This window comes from Prionailurus viverrinus, unplaced genomic scaffold (genome assembly GCF_022837055.1).
Source record: "Prionailurus viverrinus isolate Anna unplaced genomic scaffold, UM_Priviv_1.0 scaffold_68, whole genome shotgun sequence".
NCBI lineage: Eukaryota > Metazoa > Chordata > Mammalia > Carnivora > Felidae > Prionailurus > Prionailurus viverrinus.
In genome coordinates this window covers 179,830-184,303 of record NW_025927630.1, presented here as the reverse complement: position 1 = coordinate 184,303, position 4,474 = coordinate 179,830, and positions in this window count along the sequence as shown.

Here is a 4,474-nt window from a genome sequence, read left to right as displayed (position 1 = left end):
ATCATGACCTGAGCCGAATTTGGACGCTCAACCGACTGAGCCACCCAAGCGCCCCCATCTTACTTTTTTTGTAGGCACTTTTCTTTGTTCATAGAATTCTTCCAGGTTATGTGCTTTCTCTTTCAGCTGTTTGACTTTTGCTTCCTTTGTGGCTTTCACAGACCTCAGTGCATTACACTTGTCTTCCAGGGCGTTTTTATTTTCTGGAAAAAAAAAAAAGGTGTTTGCTTGATAAACATGCACATGACCTGAGTCTTGATTTTGGTGAGACACAAAAAGCGCAAGAACCATGAAGGCATGAAAGTATTCTTTCCCTTACCAATGCAAAGTCATTGCCATCATATGGGGATTTCTCCCCAACAGAAAATATAACTTCTAGTTGACAGTTATTGGACCTCAAGGCTCTTAGCTCTACATCCTCAAATTCAACATTGGCACCTTGTGGTTAAGACAGATATGAGGAAAGACTTTCACGGAAAACTGATCACACAACAATTTGTACCTCACACAGCAAGATCGTGCATTGCAATCAACAAACACTAGAGGCATGACTATAACTAGAAGACAAAGATGATGGAAATAGTTCATGTCTAACAACTCATGGCTTTCTTAGCGGTGTATGTATGTATGTATGTATGCCTGTTTATCCCCCATTCACGTTGAAAATTTACTATTCAGCATTCAGAGAGAAAGAGACTATTGAGCACCTGGGTGGCTCAGTCAGTTGAGCATCAGATTCTTGATTTTGTGTCAGGTCACGATTGTAGGATCATGTGATCCAGACCTGTGTTGGGCTCCACACTGAGAGTGAATCCTGCTTAAGATTCTCTCTCTTTCCCTCTCCCCCACTTGCATGCCCCCTCACTAAAATTAAAAAAAATCATAAAGCATAATTTAAACATATTTTTTAAAGGGAAAGGATTATACACTTTGGCTATCACCCTTTCTCTCTCAACTATATTTGGGTATTTTCTACATATCTTGGAGGGCAGAGTTGAATGATGTGATACTTACTGAGTTGTGAAAATAAAAGATAACTCCTAGTCCTTGAAATAGCAAATCTCATCTTGGCGGTCCTAGTAAAATTCCAGCTCATTGGTCAGAAAGAGTTTTGGCTCCCAGAGGCCCGCTGTCTACTGTGGTAAATGGCAGGCAAATATGCTGTGCTCACTACACCCAATGAACAAAAACCCTCCAAAGCCAAATTACGGTAAAACTCAGCAGCCAACTCTTAACTACTTCCTGATTCTTCACATTTCTTTCTCTCTCTCTGAGTTTGCAAGGTAGCAAGTGCACTTTGAACGGTGTCATTTAAAATGTCACTAAAGTGGGTGCCTGCGAGGCTCATTCAGTTAAGCATCTGACTTCAGCTCTGGTCGTCATCTCATGGTTTGTGAGTTTGAGCCCTGTGTCGGACTCTGTGCTGACAGCTCAGAGCCTGAGGCCTGCTTTGGATTCTGTGTCTCCCTCTCTCTCTGCCCGTCTCTCTCTCTCTAAAATAAATAAACATAAATAATTTTATGTTTACTTGTACTCAACACATACAAAAAGATAGAGATCATACCATACACAGTTTCAGACCCCAATGCTATGAAACTCTAAATCAACCACAAGAAAAAATTTGGAAAGATAACAAATACTTGTAGACTGAAGAACATCCTATGGAACAATGAATAGTGGAATGCAAGCTGCTGCAGCCACTCTGGAAAACAGTACGGAGGCTCCTCAAAAAGCTAAAAAGAGAACTATCCTACGACACAGCAATTGCAATACAAGGCATTTATCTAAGGGATACAGGTGTGCTGTTTTGAAGGGACACATGCACCCCCATGATTATAGCACCACGATCAACAATAGCCAAAGTATGGAAAAAGCCCAAATGTCCATTGATGGGTGAATGGATAAAGAAGATGTGGTGTGTGTGTGTGTGTGTGTGTGTGTGTGTGTGTGTGTGATGGAGTATTACTCAGCAATCAAAAAGAATGAAATCTTGCCATTTGTAACTACATGGTTGGAACTAGAGGGTATTCTGCTAAGTGAAATTAGTAGTCAGAGAAAGACAAATATCATATGACTTTACTCATAGGAGGTCTTTGAGACACAAAAGAGATGAACATATAATGGAAGGGAAACAAAAATAAAAACAGGGAGGTGTACAAAAGAAGAGCACACATAAATATGGAGAACAAACATGGGGTTATTGGAGGGGTTGTGGGGGGGATGGACTAAATGGGTAAGGGGCACTAAGGAATCTACTCATGAAATAACTGTTGCACTATACGGTAACTAATTTGGATGTAAATTGTAAATAATAAAAACTAAAATTAAAAAAAAAAAGAATGAATGGGTGAACCAAGAAGTTAAAGGGAAAATTAAAAAGTACATGGAAGCCAATAAAACTGATAACACCACAGTCCAAAACCTCTGGGATGCAACAAAGGTAGTCATAAGAGGAAGTTTAACAATCCAGGCCTTCCTAAAGAGGGAAGAAAAGTCTCAGATACACAACGTAAGCTTATACCTTAAAGTAATGGAAAAAAGATCATCAAATAAAATCCAAATCCAGCAGAAGACAAGAAATGATAAAGATTACAGCAAAAATCAATGCTTTCAAAACTGAAAACAAAAACAAACAACAACCCCCCCCACACACACACAAACAGTAGAAGAGATCAATGTAACCAGAAGCTAGTTCTTTGAAATAATTAATAAAATTGATAAACCACCAGCCAGTTGGATCAAAAAGAATAAAGAAAGGACCCAAATAAATAAAATCAAGAATGAAAGAGGAGAGATCACAACCAACACAGGAGAAATACAAACAAGAATAAGAGAATATTATCAGCAATTATATACCAAATAAAATGGACAATCTGGAAGAAATGGACAAATTCCTAGAAATACACAAACTATGAAAACTGAAAGAGGAAGAAATAGAAAATTTGAACAGACCCATAACCAGTAAAGAATTGAAATAGTAATCAAAAATCTCCAAAAAAAACAAGAGCCCAGGGCCAGATGGCTCTCCAGCGGAATTCTACCCAACATTTAAGGATGAGTTAACACCTATTCTCTTGAAGCTGTCCCAAAAATAGAAGTGGAAGGAAACATCCAAACTCTTCCTATGAGTCGGCATTACCTGGATTCCAAAACTAGACAAAGATCCCACTAAAAAGTAGAAGTATAGACCAATTTTCATGATGAACATGGGTTCAAAAATCTTCCACAAGATATTAGCCAACCAGATCCAATGATACATTTAAACTTTATTCACCACGACCAAGTGGGATTTAACCTGGAATACAAGGCTGGATCGATATCCACAAAATAATCAATGTTATTCATCACATCAATAAAAGAAGGGACAAGAACCACATGATGCACTCAATAGATGCAGAGAAAGCATTTGACAAAATACAGCATCCTTTCTTGATAAAAGGGTTCCACCAAAAAACTGTTAAATGATCCATGAATTCAGCAAAGTGGCAGAGTATAAAATTAATGCCCAGAAATTAGTTGCATTCTTATACACAAACAAAGAAGCAACAGAAAGAGAAATCACAGAATCCATCCCGTTTACAATTGCACCAAAACCCATAAAATACCTCGGAATAAATCTAACCAAAGAGGTGAAAAATCTATACACTGAAATCTATAGAAAGATTATGAAAGAAATTGAAGATGACAAACACACAAAAATGAAAAATATTCCATGCACCTGGATAGGAAGAACAACTATTGTTAAAATGTCAATAGTACCCAAAGCAATCTATATATTCAACTGAATGCCTATCGAAATAACACCAGCATTCTCCACAGAGTTACAAAACACAATCCTTCAATTTGTATGGAACCAGAAAAGACCCCGAATAGCCAAAGCAATCTTGAAAAAGAAAACCTAAGTAGGAGGTATCACAATCCTGGACTTCCAGCTGTATTACAAAGCTGTAATCATCAAGACAGTACAGTACTGGCACAAGAACAGACACTCAGATCAATGGAACAGAACAGGAACACAGAATTGGACCCACAGATGTATGGCCAACTAATCTTTGACCAAAAGAAAGAAGATCCAATGGAATAAAGACAGTCTCCTCAGCAAGTGTGCTGGGAAAACTGGACAGTGATATGCAGAAGAATGAGCCTGGACCACTTTCTCACATAAAACACACTCAAAACGGATGTAAGACCTAAATGTAAGATAGGCAGCCGTCAAAATCCTCAAGGGGAAAGCAGGTAAAAACCTCTTAATGTTGGCATCCACATCTTCTTACCCAACACATCTCCGGAAGCAAGGAAAACAAAAGCAAAACTGAAGTATTAGGACCTCATCAAAATAAAAAGCTTCTGCACAGAGAAGGAAACAATCAGCAAAACTAAAAGGCAACCAACAGAATGGGAGAAGATATTTGCAAACGACATATGAGATAAAGGATTAGTATTCAAAATCTATAAAGAACATACCAAACTCGAG